Genomic DNA, 20,433 nt, shown 5'->3' with positions numbered 1-20,433 from the left:
CACCTAAAGGGTTAACAAACTTTCAAAATGCTGTTTTGAATACTGTGAGGGGTGCAGTTTTTGAAATGGCATCATTTATGGGGGTGTCTCACATACAAGTCACTCAAAGTCACATCATAACTGACCTGGTCCCTAAAAAAATCAGAGTTTGAAATTTTCTTGAAAATTTGAGAATTTGCTATTCATATTTTAAGCCTCCTAGTGTCCAAAAAAATGAAAATGAGGTTGAAATAATGATGGCAACATAAAGTAGACATATGGTCTATGTTAGTTATTCACTATTTTGAGTGGTAAGATTATTTGTCTCACAAGCAGAAAATTTAACATTTTGCAAATCGCAAAATTTTCCATTTTTTTACGACATTTTGGTATTTTTCACAAAAAAACACAGACTGTATCGACGAAAATTTACCACTAACTTGAAGTACAATGTGTCACGAGAAAACAATCTCAAAATCACTGGGATAAGTAAAAGCAAAAAAAAGTTATCCCCACTTAAGTGATACATGCCAGATTTGAAAAAAAGGGCTCTGTCAGGAAGGCAAAAACTGGCTCTGTCATGAAGGGGTTAAACTGTAATATTGTAGAAGATTATTTGTTTGTATTATTATCTAGACAGAGTTTGTAAAGCACCAACATATTACACAGGTATGGTGAATGTTATATAAGGAAATAACATGTAAAATGTAGAAGCTTACAATCTAAGGAACATGTCCAAGCACTCTGGGCAAACCAAGCGACTAGTGCCCACACACACATTTTGAGTTGTATTCTAATCATATCAATGAAAATAAGTTATTTTATTTCCTAAAGTGCCCCACAAAAACACACCCTTCTCACATCACCCACCTCATATCAGCCCCCCCCCCCCCCCTTCCGCTGTGCATACAGTACACCGTATGTATGCACCTTGAAGGTGCCCACACACTAGAAAGATCTGAAAGATTTCCCTAGATCTCCCCATCAGTCCTGGAGAAAAGATTTTGTGCAGAGTACATTTTGACAAAGATTTATGTTAAGATTTTAGAAAAACTCGAACCCCTTTGGCGGTATGGCCGGAAATGTGCGCCGTCGTCGCTGCCCCACACACATAATGCTTACCCTGTCCACCTCATGCCACCCCTCCCACCACCACCACTGCTTTCCCCGTTGATCAATGTGTCCTTGAGCTCCCCCGGCAGCTCCCCGGGAAGCTTGCATACGATTTGGCACTTGATGGGGTGGGAACACGTTGCTGAATTTGAAAAAATATTTTGAAAAGGCTGGCCTGACATTTATTGGCTGAGAAAATTCTCCCAGCCAATTAGCGGCATCCCATCTGATTGGCTGAGAGAATTCTCTCAGCCAATCAGCGTCCGGCCAGTCCTTTCAAAAATATTTTTTTCAAATTCAGCCGCTTCCGCCACCCAGCAAATACCGCTACAAGCTCCCAGCCACCATGCCAACTCTACTGAACGCCCCACGCTGCCCACCATACGGACCACACTGCCCCTCCCCTGCGGCTGCACATAGGTGTTTTGCTGACACACCATTAGGATCGGACCCAACACATCACGGGTGCTACTGATGGATTTGATCCGATAAATTGAATGTACAGCCCATCCCAACTTCGATTCCATGCACATCGCGTCATAGGGTATGTTAAATACATCAGATTTGACCCGATTTATCGCCCTGATCAGTCGGAATCGGGCAAAATCGCCCAAATCGGATCAATGTATGGCCACTTTAACTCCCCCATCAATCTGAACCTTTTATAGTTCACCTGGGCAGGGCATTTCCATGGGTGATGGTAAGGAGTGTGATAAAGGCAGGCAATTATGACTCAGGCTGGAGTGATAAGTCACTGACATTAGGATAAGAGGTAATACTGCCAGGGATTCGGTGTGGGAGCTGTTGTGTTGTATTGTATTTGTTGTGATTTATCACCCAATCACCACCACTGGTTTTAATCTACCACTGTCCACAAGTAATCTGTTTCCCCATATCTCCACAACAGTGAATTGTGTGTGTGTGTGTGTATGTGTGTATATATATATATATATATATATATATATAATCAAAGATCTTGTGCAACAAAATAACCAAACTTTCTTTGGAGTGCCATCATAATTAAGTTTACATGTGTGCTATGATGGGTTTTATTATATGACTATATTTCTAGCTGTATTTTTTCCATCATGTATGGTCATATATCCTCTGATCAAAGGGGAGGGAATATCTTTTTTCCAATGTTAAAATAGGATAATGTTGTGTCACTGTACTATGGTATACATTGTACAAATTGCTAAAGGAATGGAGGAGGTATGAAAGTGCAATCAGCCAAAAGGGGCAATGTATACCCCTTTTACACTGAGGCAAAGACTCATGTCAGACCCAGGTTGGACCCAGGTCAGCGTTGGTGTAAAAGGGGCCTACCCAGGTCCTGACCAGGGTTGGACCTGGGTCTTGGGCGGTGTAAATGGTCCCAATCCAGGTTGGGACATCCAGGTAGTGCTGAAAGGATATCAGAAGTGAAGACAGCAGCCAGGAAGCATACAGGTAGGGGGGTCTGGGGGGGGGGGGGGGGGTGCACATGGGAAATTCGGTCTGCTGCTGCAGGGGAAGGGGCTGGGGGGGAAGCACATGGGAGATGCTGAACAAACTGCTATGTGTGCTTGAGCACTGAATATAACTTTTTGAAAAAATATTTTAAAAAACAAACCAACATTTTTCAATGTTAACTTTTCATGTCTTTTAATTTTTATTTTAAATCATTGAGGGAAGGTTGGCTGGCAGTTGATCAGTCCTAAAATGGACATTTTTAATGTCATCCATAGGGAAAAGCAGGGCTGACCCAGGTTCAGTGTAAACGACGCAGACACCCCGCAATGGGGTATGAAGCTGGGTCCAACTCTGGAGACCAGGGTCCGACCAGGGATTTTGGTGTAAAAGGGGTATAAAGAGGTCACCTTTGTCTGAGATACCTGAGTAAAGGCTATAGAACTGACCACATTGTCATTGGCTCAAGCTTATGGCTTACAGTGGAGATATTGGGGCTGGTTCAGACCGGATCCCATGGCCGGCAGAGTGCAGTGATCAGGTAGACTCTGCTCGCTAAAGTGAAATCCACTATGCGAATGGTTGTCTATTGCTAGCGAAGTCTTTGTAGCTTCAAATTCAATCTGATTGAAGCTGACGTCACACACCCTCCCACACACCCTCCCCTAACAGGCTTTGCTAAACTGCCAGTTACCAGTCCCAAACACCTACTTGTCAATTGTCTTGCGAATGACTAGCAAAGAAAAAAGTAGCAGACTTACTTTGCAGCATGGAGTCAAGCATGCACATTGTGGCCCATACGCATGTGCAGTGTATCGATAACCGACCACTGTGCTATCAGGTCAGAATTACTCCCATTCGCCTTCAGTATGCTACAGGCAGATGAATCTTCTAGACTGGGCATAACCCAGTTTTCCATTCATGAAGTCACAGGGCAATAAACTAAAGGTCCATACACACTGGGCAATTTGCCCAGCGTGTATGGACAGTGATGATCAGTGCATACACAATGAGCGGCTTACCTCCTGCCCAGCGCTGTCAGCGCAGGGAGAACAGTATTGCATAGCGCAGCGCTATGGAAAGCCGTCCACAAAGCCACTCATTTGCTGGTAATACCAGCAGTTGAACGGCGGATGGCAACGATGATGCGGGAGCAAGCATCACCACTCATCGCTGCCCTGTATACACTGAGCGTCTTTCATGCTAAAAGCCGCTCAGACGAGAAAACTGAGTGGCTTTCACGAGTCACCCAGTGTGTATGGGCCTTCAGGTGTGGCCCAAAAATAATATCTATGGAACAAACCCATATTGAATACCTGGCTTATATAATTGAGGGAAAATGTTTTATTTTCATTATTTTAATATTGTACATGTAAGAAATGTGTCCTGGATAGAATAGAGAACTGTTATTTCCCAAGCTGAAATGTCTGACAAATCAAAGGTTGTTCATCAGTCAGTGATACATGAACTGTATATGTTTTAACATGTTTCATAATGAGGGTGTAAAGGGCCATGCTTTCTGTATATAACAGGATTGTGCACATCTACAGGGCTGCTGCAGGTGCATACATAACACCGACAGGCTTGAATATTTCTCCTGCCAATAATGAATAATTATTTACAGCTCTATTCCTTAAATTGAATAACTAACTGGTATAAAATCACAGCGACCACAGAATTGACCTAATTTTCATAAAAGTCTTGCCTTTTTTTCTCCCATATAAATTTAGAATTATAATATGCCAGATTCTTTTGGCAGATCTAGATTAAAGAGTGTTGGAATTCCTATTTATTAATTATTTATTTACAGTTTCTTATATAGCGCAGCAGATTCCGTTGGGCTTTACAATTGTAAACAGAGATAAAACAAACTGGGTAACAGACAAACTTGGAGGTAGGAGGGCCCTGCTGCAAGCTTACGATCTATAGGGATATAGGAGGGAAACGCAGGCATCAGTAATAGCATAGCTTGTAGGTCCAGAAGGGAAGCTATATAATACATGTGCCTCAGAGGTTTATGCATATGGAACTTAAATATTAAATATAACTTTGGAGGCTAGTGAAGAGTCTTATTGTGCGTGGAAGGGCATTCCATAGGGGGAGAGCAGCCCGATGAAAGTCCTGTAATAGTGAGTGGGAGCTAGTGATCAGTGCAGGAGAGAGACGCAGATCATGTGCAGAGCGGAGTGGTCGAGATGGGAGATATTTTGAGTTAAGTAAAGAGATATAAGCTGGTGCAGTATGCTTAATAGCTAGCAGAAGGGTTTTATATTGAATACGGTAAAACACAGGCAACCAAAGGAGGGACTGGCAGAGTGAATCAGCAGACGATGAGCATCTTTCTAGGAAGATCAGCCTAGCAGCAGCATTTAGAATGGATTGCAGTGGCGAGAGTCTGTTTCTGTTGAGAGTCTATTTCTCATGCCAATAATGAATAATTATTTGTGTTTTTTCAGAATGGTAAAATCACTGCATGTTTGAGAGCAAAGAAGGAAAAGTACCAGTAGCAAAAGAGAGATTGCACATTTTAGTTAAGATTGGGACAAGCACAGGAGACAGAGTTGTAATGACTGGTGCAGGTTTTTAATGTAATTTAACAGTGTGTAAAGTGTTTGGGAAACATGCTACCACATTCAAACCATGCATATGTACATTTTGATGCATTATATTTATTAAGTCTACTTGCCTTTTTGCAAAACTTCATCTAATTGCCTCTACACTATTCCCTTTATTCTAATTATTTATTCCGGCCTTCTATCGATTAGTAGCCATTTTGATTTTTGGGTACGTTTTTGTCATCTCTCCTAAAGCATGTGGTTATTATCACTGTATCAAATTAGAGGATATCTTATTGGGCATTATGTTTTGTGTGCCTCAGGCAGGTGCAAGAAGCATAATACACGATAAGCATTGGTATCATGGAATAAGGATGCTGGCATCGAGGCCAACAGCATATCTCCCCCTATTGCAAACATCACTTTTATCATATAATCCAGCTCTTATAGTTTGCCAGTATGGAGGCTAAATCTTTAGTTTATACTCTAGCTTAAACTAAAGGGGCATACACATGGGACGATTTTTGTCTATTTCCTAAACAATCTGTCTAGATTGCTTAGAAATTAAGCATAAAACACTGTGTGAACACCCCATGCGATGGCGGTTCACTTTCCCGCGCGTTGACATTGAGGGCTCAGATCTTTAGTGCATGCAGGCATAAAACACTGTGTGAACACCCCATGCGATGGCGGTTCACTTTCCCGCGCGTTGACATTGAGGGCTCAGATCTTTAGTGCATGCAGGAAAAATCTAGTTAGATCGCCAGAAAGTGCATACAAAACACTGAGTTAGCACAGATCGCTTAGCACACATCGCAACGTGTGTGTATAAGGGGATTTAGACACTGCGATGTTCAAGGGAAATCGCCTACCTTAGATCACTTCGCACACAAGGTTAGCACACATCTCAATGGGCCTTATTTTAGTTCATTCTTTCTGACAAAATCCTTCTTAGATGGACAAAACCATGTGCACTGCAGGTGGGGCAGATGTTACTTGTGCAGAGAGAATTAGATTTGGGTGGGGTTTTACTTCAAAGTGAGATCTATATTGCAGTGTAAAAATAAAGCAGCCAGTATTTACCCTGCACAGAAACAAAATAACTCACCCAAATCTAATTCTCTCTGCACATTTTACATCTGCCCCCCCTGCAGTGCACATGGTTTTGTCCATCTAAGAAGGATTTTGTCAGAAAGAATGAACCAAAATAAGGCCCAATGTGTGTATGCCCCTTTATAATGGTACTTACATTTTATAAGGACTACCTGTCTACTTAGTGTATTATAAGAACTTTCTTTATTAACGTGACTGGCTGTTTTTCTTCACATTTTAAACAAAAATAATATATCTGTAATGGTTAATTCATGGTTCCCAATAATTATGTGTTGCTAATAGAATTTCATCAAATAGATTCTTTTAGCCCATTTTTAGCACCATAGAAACTTATCCAAATAATAAGGGGTTGTTTCTCTGTCTCTTATTTTTCTACTTGTTGTGTATATACGCAGGACAGCGGAGTTGTACCTATTTATTAACCTTGACGTTACTGCATCTGTCCTCTAGGAATTCATTATATTGTTTGCTTGGCATGAATCAGAGTGAATAGTGCTGTAGATCTTTCTGCAGCGTTCTCCCTTTTCAGATATAGCAGAGTTTTGGGGTTAGTGGGGGAGAGAAAACTGCGTCACAGACCAATCACGATGGTAGTTAGCAGCTGGGTGTGCGGGTACACTACAGAATACCTGAGATTATATGCAATTGAACAAGTGGGAATGTACACCCTGCGCTTCACTTCCTAGCATAGAATTTTACGTACACAATGGTTTGGTAAAAAGGTACTTGTGTAGTTTCATGGCGCCATCATGGCGCGTGCGTCTGTGTCTAACTGCTGGGCTGTAAACTCCATGCCAACGTGGATAGTTTGTACCCCCACTATCCACTTTGGCATGGAGTTGATTTTAGATAGCGTGATGAGCGTAGTGAGACACAGAGCCCGTAGTGTGGGCCAGCGCAGCAAGCCCCGCAAGGGGACACAGACGCATGGCGCCATGCTGGTGCCCTGAAAGTACACAAGAACCGGTAAAAATTAATAGCAGATTTTATTTTATCAACAGAGAACATGATACAATATGCTGTAGTATATATTAAATTAAAAACCGCTAGTACTGGTATACATACACAGATGGACTGGGGGTCACAAGAAAAACATGTATATGTCCAGTACCAAAGCAGTGTATGTGCAGCAAATTGCTGTATGAAGTTCTTTTGTTGAAAGATAAATTAAAAGTTGGTGGGTACTTGTTTCCAAGGTGCAGGGGGTCTGCCGGTAGACTTACCCGCCAGTGTCGTATATATGTGCAAATGGCGTTGGCGGGATCTCCACATACATCGACTAGTTTTGCAAGCAAGGCTTCCTCAGGATGGTGTGTGTGGTTTGTGCCCCTGCAGACTGGGCTTTAAGTATGATTTACCAATCTCCTAATTGGTTCTGACATCATTAGTACACCCCTGTGAGGGCATCCAGGATTCTCATATTAGGATAGTACTTCCGCCCTTTCATGGGCGTGACGGGAGTGGATTTGTTCCCTAGGGAGCGTCTGGCGCGACGTCATATTCGCTTTTAGACGCGCTGGCGTCTTCTTGCCGCTGTCAACTGTTTAGGAATGTGGCGCAACATAATTTCCACTGTCAGCTGTTCAAGTTGTGTCCACCCTTGAAGGGCAGGTGCTGTGTCCATCAACTCAGATGTCAAGTCATCTTTCATTACATCATGAGGGCAAGATTGGATTGTGAGGCTGTAGAACGGCATCTTCTGTGTGGTCCCGTAAACTTATGTCTTGAATTGTGTATGGGCAAAAGACTGTTACAGACAATGTTACAGATAATTTCTGCAGTTATGATTGTTCATAATAGTTCCTTTTTGCTTGTGTGATTGGAGACATGGGACGTCAGACATTGACACACAGAATTTTTACTAGTAATAAATATAATATATTTAATAAAAGCTACAAAATACTAAAGAATAGAGTAAAATTAAGATTCATAAATGATTATTAAATATAGTGGAAATAAATATGGTAAGATGAAATAAATATTAGAAGGGAGAAGTATGGATAGACATATCACCTAAATAAAATTGTATTGAATATGGATTTAAAGGGGATATAGAGGTATAAAAATTGCTAAAGCGATATGTTTCCTTAATAATATTATTATTAGTGTTCACTCTAGGAGTGACACCGGGCAGGGCGCTGGGGGGGCGGACCGGGCACGCTGACGTCACAGCTGGGGGCGTGCCCGGGCCGCGACGTCATGAAAGGGGCGTGCCCGGGCCACCGACGTCATGAAGGGGGCGTGCCCGGGTCACCGCCGTAATGAAAGAGGTGTGCTTGGGCCGCCATTGTCATCAAAGGGGGCGGGCCCGGCCACCACAGTCATCAAAGGGGGCGGCCCCGCCCCCTCCGAAGCCACTGTGCCGCTGGGGAAGCGCCAGGCATCGCCGTCAACGCGACGCTGGGCTTCCCCGTGAGGCTGTTTTAGCGGGCACTGCGAGACGGGCAGGGCGCATTTTGCCCTTTAAAAATCGGGCAGGGCGCAGCGCTCCGCTAAAACAGCCTAGCGGGAACACTAATTATTGGTCTGGTGGTATTTTTTTTACTTTTTTTTTATTTTATGTTTGTTTTTCTACTGTGCTTCATTCGGAGAGAGATATCAGAGAGTAATTATTGATTAGTTATGGGGAATGGTTTAAGATGAGCTGCATACCAGAGGTGGGAAGTGGTGTTTCGATTACTGTACATGTATTTTGGTTATTTATAAAAAAAGGCTGTTATATCGACGTCTACGTTGAGTCCTTTGGGGGTTAGGGTCCCCATATTATAAAATACTCTGGTTTCTTCTTTAGTTAGAGCCGTCTCGATTGTCTCTTCTCCAGTCAATTTTAACCTTTTTTAGACCAGTGAACTTCAATGATCTGGGGTCATTGTTGTGCCTTTCTGCATAATGTGAAGGGATACTGTGGTTTGCCTTTTTATTGGTGATATTGCAGATATGTTCCTGAATATGTACATGTAATTTCCTCTTTTTTTTCCTAAACATTATACCCCACAGGGGCATTCCAACATAATGGCAAGTATTCAATGCCGGTGCGAGCGGCCGGCGAGGGGGTTAAACTGCGAGGATCACAGAAAACCAGTGATCCTCGCAGTTTAACCCCCGCGCCGGCCGCTCGCACTATGCAACGTTCCGGGGGAATCCTCGCAGTCACAGAACGGCGAGGATTCCCCTAAACTGCGAGAGCCGAGGCTAGTGCAGCAAACTCGCTGTAATTAGCCTCGATTCTCGCAGTTTTTGGAGGCACATTCGCAAATTCCCCCTCGCTCAAAAAACGGAGCGAGGGGGAATTTGCGAATGAGGGGGGTCAGTTGAATACTGACAGGGTGAGCGGTGACTGCGAGCAAAAAGTCCTGCTCGCAGTCACCGCTCGCCCACGGCATTGAATATATGCCATAGACAACCCCCTCGGTGTTGCAGGTAATGTGGTCTCTGATTTTATAGGTTCTTTTGTTTGATGTAGAAATGTCTTCTTTTGTAATTCTTGTGCCGTTTGTTTCTGTTTTTTTACATGCTGTGCAACAGCCACATCTCGAGAACCCTTTTGTATTCGAGATGGTTCTTTGGTTGGAGGTGTCTGTTTTAGGGTCCAGGTGACTCTTCACTAGTTTTGAGCTTAGTGTGTCAGTTCTTCTATAAACAATGCGTGGAGCTTGAGGTAGTATGTCCTTCAGTTCATCGTCGCCCTGTAGGATATACCAATGTTTCTTCAAGCTTGCTTCCAGTAGTTTGCTTTGTGTGGAGTATTCAGATATGAACAAGAGGCTCTGATTTTTCCCTTTCTTCTCTCTTTCTCTGTACGTAAGAAGTTCTTCTCTTTTCAGATTGTTGACTCTATTTATTTTTCCAGAAATTTAGGGTTGTAGTCTTTCTGTTCGAATTTGTCGATCATTTGTTCAGATCGGGTTCTATAGTTTTCTGGCTTGGAGCAGTTACGGCGTATCCTTCTTAATTGTCCACCTGGAATATTTTGTTTCCATGCTTTATGGTGGTCGCTGGTAGCCCCTAGATAACCATTACAGTCGGTAATGTATGTAGGTCTTTGTTTCAATCCTACTATTTTCCACAAAGATAGCCAAATCTAGAAAGTTTACATTTGTGCTGCCAATTGTGAATTCCAGATTGATCTGGTTGCCATTAATGATTTTTATAAAGTCTTCTAAATCAGCTTCCTTTCCATTCCATACAATTATGACGTCATCAATATATCTAGCCCATAGGCGTAGATTTTTCCCATATGCATTGTTGGACCATATGGTTTCTAGTTCCCAATGCGCTAAAAAAAGGCTTGCATATGAAGGGGCAAATTTTGTCCCCATCGCTGTTCCTTGGCATTGGCGGTAAAATGTGTCCCCGTACCAAAAGTAATTATGGTGTAGGATGAAGTGGATTGGTTTGATGATAAAATCAATATGTTCAATAGGCATTAATAAAACCCAGCAACAGGTTGTGAACAAACTTAAAGGACTTTGTATGCTTCCCCACCACCTTTTTGTGCTGGGGAAAAAGTCCCCTTTTAATGATATCATCTTAGCAAGCCAATCAAAGCTGCTCTTTAAAAAGCCAATCAAAGCTGCTCTCAGATACCTCACACTTGTTGGCAGTGCAGACCCCGGAACCAGTGTGAACTGGGCAGACCTGGGAATTTACCGGGTCCAAGGTGCAGTTTCACACTGTCTATGTGTCTATGAGCTGAGATGATCTGTGCCCCGGTAAAAACCCGGTATTTTGCAGGGGCGGCAAGGAGAACATGGTAGAACTAATCATTTGCATGCATCTGAACTTAAGCTACAGTAGGTACACATTAGATGACACTGGAAATGATGCAATGTCGTCAATTATTTCTCTTGATTTGCCTGGAACTCCGTGAAGATCTAGTGCATACAGACTAAAAGTTACAAATGATATTGTTCAGTGGCCGCCTCCAGGAGTATAGCTGCAGCCAGGATTTTACTGCATGCTCAGTTGACAGAGGGGGTCATTAGCGGTATCGTGTATATAATTTGTAAAAATCGTCTAATGTATACCCAGCTTAACACCAATGCATATATTCAATGCTGTGGGCGAGCGGTGACTGCGAGCAGGACTTTTTGCTCGCAGTCACCACTCACCCTGTCAGTATTCAACTGACCCCCCTCATACGCAAATTCCCCCTTGCTCCGTTTTTTGAGCGAGGGGGAATTTGCGAATGTGCCTCCAAAAACTGCGAGAATCGAGGCTAATTACAGCGAGTTTGCTGCACTAGCCGCGGCTCTCGCAGTTTAGGGGAATCCTCGCCGTTCTGTGACTGCGAGGATTCCCCCGGAACGTTGCATAGTGCGCGCGGCCGGCACGGGGGGTTAAACTGCGAGGATCACTGGTTTTCTGTAGCCCTATAGAACTATGTCAATAAACCTATGATAATTTTGATTTTGTGTGATACTTATATAGCGATATCTACTATAGGTGATTTGTACTACTACTACCAATTCATGTCTGGAGTGTACAGGCTTATGGCAAATGAATGTGCACACATTTCTAGTAGTACAGCTCAGGCTCAGTAACCTATTATAAGATGGTGCATCAATAAGTAAGGTCACCATCTCTTGTGGAATGTTCTCTATTTCATTCTCAGTGTTTTAAAGCCTGTAATCTTGAGAGAATATACTTTTCTAATACTCCGTTTATACAGTATGCCATTTATTATGTTATATCAATAATAATTTGTTTATTTATTTTCTGGTACTTTTGAATGCACTGGAATAGTTCAACAGTTTTTTTTAATCTATCAGTCTTTCATGGAAAAGAAAACATTTGGCAATGCACGCTGTGTTGACTTCATGCCAAGATAAAGGAAGAACTGGTTTACCTCCAAGATACATCACTCATATAACACCTTCTGCAAAAAAATGAATAATATTTGTCAATGCAGGTTTTTATGTTTCAGTAAATTTCAGATTTACATTTATCTATACATCTAATAAAACTATAAGGGTTGTGTCTGTACATAGAGTTTTTTTTTAAAAGAAATCTACTTCTAGGGACTGTTTATGAGGCAAAAATATAGTATTTCTGAATACTGAAATTCTGTTCATTCTGGCATCAAGTTACAAGTAAAACTCTTTACCTGACAGTAAATATGAGAGTTCAGTGATCTGTCAATAAATGTGGGAGCTGGAACTTTGTCAGAAAACTACTAAGTGAATTTGCCAGTGGTCCTATACAGAACTGTTGCTTCAGGAGACAACTTAGGGCCTATTTCTGGTTTGATTAAAAGGGTCAGAATTCGGCCCCCATTCTGATGGTAAGGGGTCTGTGCATGTGCGTCGAGGCATGTTATACCTCTTTTACACTGAGCACATTTCCCATGTCGGGCTTGGTGTAAATGGGCCCCTTAAAAATAACCCGGCAATTCAACCGGGGAAATGTTCCGGGTTGAACATGGATGAGACCCGTGTTAAGGAGCAGTGTAAATGGGTAACCCGGGTCATCCAACCCGGGCCCCAATTACACCAATGGGAATGCACCTACCTGGGAATGCACCTACCTCCCACACGCAGCAGCTGTGTGGAGGCGCAGGTGTGAGGTCATATGCTGCTGTTCGGGCGGCAGCGGTGTTGGTGGTAGAGGTGGAGGTGTGAGCAGTTGATGGAGGTATAGCGGGGGGCAGCAAACGCAGTCTAATCCCAGGATTGAAAGCTCCAAACCCGGTATTGAAATACCGGCAATTTTAAGGCCAAATACCGGGATCTAAGGCAGGGCTGGGCAATTGCGGCCCTCCAGATGTTGATGAACTACACATCCCAGGATGCTTTGCATTAGTTTTGCTATGTGGCCATGCTGAAACTGATGCAAGGCATGCTGGGATGTGTAGTTCATCAACTTCTGGAGGGCCGCAATTGCCCAGTCCTAATCTAAGTTGTATAACAGACCAAGAGAACTCTTGGCTATGCGATCAAACAATTTAAAGACCAAACATTTACAAAACCAATGCTGTCAACCATGTATTCTAGGGACTATTGAGAAAAAAGATATGGTATATACTTCTATAAACAAAGTCCTAGACCAGGATGTTGCCACTACCTACCCTGACTCCATCCCAATTATGCAACAGAACTGGAGTTACAGTGGCTGAAGGGGAACCTAAAGCTCCTTTAGCAAATGCCTGGTTGCAACAGGGATTTGGACACGAGTCCATCCCAGAAGCAACCCGGCTATTGCGATGTTTAGCCCCCCACAGCGACCCGGCAACATGTTGGGGGGCGGAGTAGAGTGGCGGCGCATCATCAGGGGGCGGGGAGGAGACAGCGCTTGGAGCTGACGCTGCCTCCTCCCTATAGTGTGAATTGGACCCTGGTCGTTCCAGTCGGCTTATCTATTCACACTGCACAACAACCCGGGTTGACTGGGTCTGAATGCCGGGTTGCTGAACGTGGGTAATTTAAAAAATCCCGTTGACACCGCATGCCAACCCAGGTTACCCTGAAAGGGGTATTATTGTGGCAGAGATTGAAACAGAACAGAAAGTGTCAGTGTGTTTATACCACTTCTCCCCAACAATTTTCATTTTGAATCCAAGTGCCTACAGTTTAGTGTAAGCATCAGCTTTCCTATGACAATCCAAAATCTGCAGGGACAAATGCTCAGTGCTTCAGGCTTAGGACCAGCTGCTTCTACCATGGGCATATTTACACGCATGTAGCTTGCTCTCGAGTTAATAGCCCCAAGCATTTTTTTTTTGTGTTTAATGCCTTAAAGAACATCTAACCATAATGTTTACAAATACATTTTGTGATCAATGTGTACAGTATATTGGATTGCACTACTGTTTTGTAAGATTAGTTCTGCTGAGCAATAACAGAAATCCGCTCGAGCAAAGCTGAGGGCAAACGCTAGTGCAATATACATTTCAAGATAACAGAGAATATACATTACTTGGTAAACCGAATATATTCTCATGCTTCTTCGCATATTCCAAATAATGGAAGGGATACATTTTGTTGGTAAATTGGTTATTTTCCAACTATCAAATTACCCTTTCATCGTGGGGTATCCAATTAGCCTGAAGAAACATTTTTCCAAGTGTTTTTTTTATTTTTTATTTTTTAACTCGGCTATCCAATTAGATTGCCTGAAAAAAAAACCATAACATTTTTACTAGAAAATTGAAGATGGGACTTTGCCAAGAGCAACCAATCAGATTTTACTTCTTATTTATTTGACATCTTCTAGAAGATAATAGAATCTGATTGGTTGCTATACGCAACATCCCATCTTTAATAGAATTCCCATCTTAGTAAATGTACTCCAAATGTTCAGTATGTGTTTTCTGCTGAACATTTGCCTGAGGTCGGTGAAACAAAATCGTTGATGAGGCCATTGTTTTGTTTAGCTATGAAAAGAAAAAATTGTACACATTTCCATAGATCACAGTGTCATAAATATACTTATCAAATCTTATCAAATCGATGTATACTTATCAAATCGTTGTATGTTAGGAATACACAGTTCCATGACAACTATACAATGGTTAATTATCCGCAACTATTCTTTTTTTATTATTATAACACGAAATAACATAGAAAGGAGGAGGGAATATAGGATGAATATTAAGAGGGAAAAGAGAAAGTAAAGGTAAGAAGATAGAGAAAGGACAGAGGAAAGGATAAAGGAAAGAGGAGCATAAATGGTCGGATTCTCTCACTAACTTGGCATAGTGATTCCAGTGGTACGGACTGAGTTTTATTGCACAGTGGGTGATCCAAAACATCCCATTAATAACATCAAAAGCAGGCTTGAATTAAATTCTTGATGTGGAGATGACTTTATTCAGGATTTACATAATTTGACGGATCATGTACCATTCAGTGTGCTCAAAGACTTTCCAAATAGAATCCTGAGTATGGTCAGGAAGGATCTGAATATAAGCTTCCCATTTCTTTGAGAAATTCGCTACCAAGGACTCTACATTATAGATAGCCATGCGTCTCTCATGGTATAATACATCTAGAATTGCAAGATTCCACTCCCCCAATGTTGGGGCTGACTTTACAATCCAATGTTTAAGAATAAATGTTTAGCAACTGTCACCATGGCAGTAAGAAGTGGTCTCAAGGGATTTATTAAGGTGCTCTAACCCCAATCTGTAAAGTATGCAAAGAATAGAGGGGCATGTTTTTTGGTCAACCCAAGATGAAAGGTGGTGTTAAGATAAGCAAGAATTTTATTCCAGAATCTGCTAACTTTACTACAATACCACAGATTATGGGATAATGAGGCATTAGATTGGCCACATTTAATACAGTCACCCGTGTAGGAAGGGTTGAAATGCCGCCTTTGAGCAGGGGATATGTAAGTGCAATTTAAGATTCTAATATGAATTTCCTGAAGTCAGGCTGAGTTGAGACACGGGAGAATTTTGCCAAGAGGTGCTAATATAGAGGAGAATTCAAGTAAATTCAGAATCTTAGATCTCGATCTCTCAGCAATTCCATTCCAATTAGATGGGGTGCCGTCCAGTAAATGCCCATATAAGTATTTCATCTTAAACGTGTATGAGGTGCAAAGGGAAAGCGGGGATGTCAGAAAGTCTGGTGTTTGTGGATTTAGGTCTGGTTTGTCTAGGGACTGGATATAGTATCGGGACTGCAGATACATGAAGAAATGAGTGGGGAAGGTTGAATTTATCTTGGAGACTAGTAGTAGTACGTTTATTTATAAGGCGCCGCAAAGTGTCCGCAGCGCCGTACATAGCAAACAAAAAACAAATGACAAGGTAACGTACAGGGTGTGTTGAAAAAGGGGGGAGGCGGAGGTAGAGCGGTGGGAGAGGAAGATGAGCCTAGCGGAAGCCTTAAGAATGGTTTGGAGAGGTGCGAGGCGGGTGAGAGGTAGCCCAGAGAGAAGGATGTTGCAGTAGTCAAGGCGGGAGATGACAAGAGAGTGAATGAGAATTTTGGTCACGTCAGTGGAGAGTAATGGTCTGATGCGTGAGATGTTGCTTAGGTGAAAGCGGCAAGACTGTGAGAGAGCACGAATGTGGGGGGTGAAAGAGAGGGAGGAGTCAATGATGACACCGAGGCAGCGCGTTTGGTCGGTGGAGGTGATCTCGGTTTCACCAATGCTGATGGAGATAGTGGGAGAAGAGGGGATGTTCGGGGGATGGAAGATTAGAAGTTCAGTTTTAGCCATGTTTAGTTTCAGGAAGCGTTGGGTCATCCCGGCTGAGATGGCCGTGAGGCATTCGGAGACCTTGGACAGGAGTGATGGGGACTAGAGAAAGGTAAAACATTTACCCTGGATCAAACAAATTTTTAGGTACCTGTGCTAGTTAACACAACTGTTGGTAGATGGAAATGATGCCAGTACCAGAATGATGGAGCTTCATTCCTAGGTTCTTTGCCTGAAAATACATACTAGATAGTTACTAGTTGAGTAGATATTTTGACAACTGTATTAAATATTACCCTGCCTGCTTCCCTGATGTTTTGCTCACTATGAAAAATAAAATGTAAAAGGTTTTGCATTCCCTATTACTTCATACTTCCTCTACAATATTCATGCAACAATTATGCTCATTAAAGTAATATGATTAACTTGTATAGCACTGCGGGAAATGTTTAACAATGCATCTTCAATAAAAAGAGCAATGCATGGCTATTGCCTGGTCATGTCAGTGCTGCTACACTGTATAAAGAATTTGTGACACCTTTTCCTTGCGAAATACAGTGTTATACACTTATTTAGTGAAGAAATCTGATTGGAATGCTTTCAAGTAGAAACATTCTTTTCATATACTAGGAAGAAACCAATAATTATTTTGTAGTGTTTTCTGTGTGTTTTCTCTCACTGCGGCTGGGTTAGTTGGAGCAGTTAACCTTTTGTAGAGCTGTGTCTCTTTCAGTATTATCCTCTGCTGCTTTGTAATGGTAAACAAAGATGTAATTGTAAACAGGACCGGCCTGACCATTCCTCCAGGTACGCTGCCGAGTAAGGCACCACAGTCAGGAGGGTGCCAGGCAGCCATGGAAACAGACCATGCGTACGTCATTTTAAATGTGGTGCCAGCCAGCGCAAGCCAATCAGAGGTTGCGGACCGGCAGCCAATCAGGAGTTGCTTTTCCTATATATATTTACAAATAGAGCCATCCTCATCTAGCCATTTAATAGGATTAAGGGATCCAGAGCTGTTGTACTTGCAGCTGAGAACAATAGGCCTTGGTGAGCCATGGCTCACCATGGCTATCCAGGGATGGCTACTTGAAAAAGGCTCCATCTGTAGTATAGATTCTAGATTACTGTGCGTGGGTGAATTTATAGCAGTTTTCTGTATATTTCTGCATTTGTATAGTTTAGTATATAATGATAGACTGACATGTTATAATAACACCCACCCTCACAGCCTAAACATTGTCAAATTTATTAAACCAGTGTGTTCACTAATTGATGCCAAATTTGATTCCTTTCTACAGTAGTTTCTTTGTTCAGAGTACGTACTTTTAAATATAGATACAAAATACTTTCTTACTAATATCCCTTTTCCACTAAACTTTTTTCTCTGCTTTATTGCCGGGACAACCCAGGCCAACACTTGGTGGGAAACTGCAGTAAAAATGACCCTGTTGCATTTACCGGAAATACAAACCTGGTAGCTACCAGGATCACTCCCAGCACCGACCTGGGTAATGGCATGGCACAACTTGGGTCACCTTAAATTATACAGGCAGACGGATCATTGGCGTTCGGTGATGATGCCATGTCTAAAAGCTGGCAAACATGCAAACTTCATCTGTGTGCAGTCTGAGAGGGATCTACCGGCCTACAGTGTGAATATGGTTTAATCTGTCTGTGATACGGGTTGGAACCGTGTTTGCAAACTCTGGTTGGACCCAGCATTTTGGTGATAAAGGGATATAAGACAGATGCTCTATTACTGTACATGTTGCATGAAATGTTAAATCTGTGTTACGTAATCTGGAAACAGTTACCTATTATTTTCTTTACAAATTAGATTATATAGTAATCTACAGTGTGAAAGAGGTCAAAGCAAGGGACATATCGTGATCTACTCTAAATAACTCTTTTAACAGTGTAAAACAGATGTTGAAGAACAGCTTCCATAGGTAATTTGAACTTGCTTCAGGGGAGCTTTGAGACTAAAGGTGCAATTAACACGTCTTCAAGTTGTGCTTCAAGTAAGTATAATGTCTACTAGGCTTAATGTACTAACGTTTATAGATTCCAGAGTTCCATTGGAACAGATAAGCAAAAGGAATTTACCAAAGTTAAATCAGGCTCATTAGTGTAACAAAAAAACACAATATAGTGGCGCTTTCTATTTAGTAAACAGTAAACGTAAATATGACTGGATTAATTGCTAAAGGTGCCCATACACGTTGCAATAAACAGCGTGCAATGCGACTCGATGCGCGCTTCCGCGGGCATTGCATCGTACAGAACAAAAAGTATGTGCTGCACATACGTTTTTCTACTGCCAGCAGATCGCATCGCACGCAGATTGCATGCAAAACGCGCGCGATGCGATCCGCCCGATAATGCGTGGCATTGTACGCTGTTTATTGCAATGTGTATGGGCACCTTAACAATCTAAATTATTGTATAAAGGAATAATATTTCTAAAAACATTGCACATAAAATCAATAGATAATACACGTGGTTGAGGTATTGGAGGTTATACTGTATGTAGGCTGTTGATTATAGCTTGTTCCTATATTTTTCAGATCTCATAGTATATTGTAAGGAGTAAAAGGGGCCCCCAAATAAGAGCCCCCAAATAAATTTTTCACTTTAAGAAATATACATCACCAATTTGATCGAGACAAGTAGTTGTTAGCCACTGGAGGTGATGTTAAGCTCAATTTGAGCAGGCAGTGTCCTTACGATGGAGTGGATAGTCAGACTCCAGTATTGCAGATGGAGTCTGGAACCCAGACAGGGGTAGGAGAGTAAGTGGTCATGGTAACAGATAAGCATAATGTATAATTCTAGTCCATGGAGGTATGGAAGACTGAATAGGATGTTAAGGACTTTGAGGTACATCTAGAACCCCTAAAGATTTAAAGTTTTAGTTAACATGAAATTAATTTCAGATCATTTTTAACACTTTATAGTATAAAATAAACCATTTACATGCCTCCCAACTTTAAATATGCAGAACGGGGCATGGCCTCACGTGAAGGGGTGTGGCCTTGAGGGAATGGCGCTGCCACAAGCCACACCCCAGTTTTTATCACTATAGCGGCAAGGCCTTGTGAGCTGCTGGCCATGCCCCTCTGCCACACTGAATAGACGCTGTGTCCCACGGTTCGAGTGTGGTACACAGCACAGCATCTCCACAGTTGCTCCTGTGGTCATCTGGTGCCGCTTACTCCGCGGCTATACAGCACGCTCCATCTGTCATTATGGATGTCACTCTGCTCCCTGCGGCGCTGCTTCCATTACTGTATCCATCAAAACTCCTCACCATTGGTATTCCGCCATCGATACTCCTCACTATCGGTCCTTCATCATTAATATTCATCACTGCCGGTATCTTCAGTGGTCAGGATCACAGTGCAAAACATCTATTGGGTCTTCAACTGTTTGCTCTGCTATATTGGGACTTCATCAGTGTTCCTACACTGCACCTATATTACATTCTACCATCGATGTTACATGCTACAGCGTCGCCTATACTTCTGTGCCTGTAATTACCTGCCTGCCATTATTCCTGATACCAAAGTGCTAAATCTCATTACCATCTGACACTGTTTATCATCTTACCTGCGTGGTAAATAAAAGACTTGATTTATATTCCATCTCCTCTGTTCTGGTCACACCTTCGGGCCTACTACAGTGATTACCAAATCCGGCTCCCAAGTCCAGTTTCCTGTCAGCACCTATGCCTGACATTTTCATGAGTCCAGGTCAGACCTTAGGCGTGACACCCTGAACCTGTCATGCGCTCCTTCCATTTCTGTTCCTTTCACGCTCTACTTATTTCCCTCTCTCACCCCTGTTAGTCTCACTCCCCCCCTTCCATCACTCCTGTAACTCTCTCTCGCTCCTTCCATTTCTCAACTCTACACATCTTTCCCCTCTCTCACTGACCCCTTTATATCTTTTATTCTCTCATTTAATTGTTCACTCGTATACCTCTCACTTCCTCCTTCCCTATATCTGCCTTATACCCTCCTTCCCTATCTCACCTGTGCACATGTCCTTCCCTCCCTCTCAGCCTTTATAC

At 42.3% G+C, this 20,433-nt stretch overlaps 1 protein-coding gene across 5 annotated transcripts in view; it reads left to right on the top strand.

The window, feature by feature from the left end:
• Positions 1-20,433, top strand: part of ANKRD6 (ankyrin repeat domain 6) — a 153,226-nt gene that overhangs the window by 33,347 nt on the left and 99,446 nt on the right. The window contains exon 1 of one of the 5 annotated variants that reach the window (XM_083177054.1): positions 18,304-18,382. The exons of the other annotated variants lie outside the window; for them this stretch is intronic. The gene's annotated coding sequence lies outside the window, so the exon portion shown is untranslated. Of the gene's footprint in view, positions 1-18,303; positions 18,383-20,433 lie in introns of those variants that run through there. 5 annotated transcript variants of the gene reach the window in all.

The sequence above is a fragment of the Crinia signifera genome, chromosome 3 (assembly GCF_055691185.1).
Source record: "Crinia signifera chromosome 3, ASM5569118v1, whole genome shotgun sequence".
Classification (NCBI taxonomy): Eukaryota; Metazoa; Chordata; class Amphibia; order Anura; family Myobatrachidae; genus Crinia; species Crinia signifera.
The sequence above is the reverse complement of the archived record's forward strand: the minus strand, read 5'-3'. Positions and strand labels throughout refer to the sequence as shown.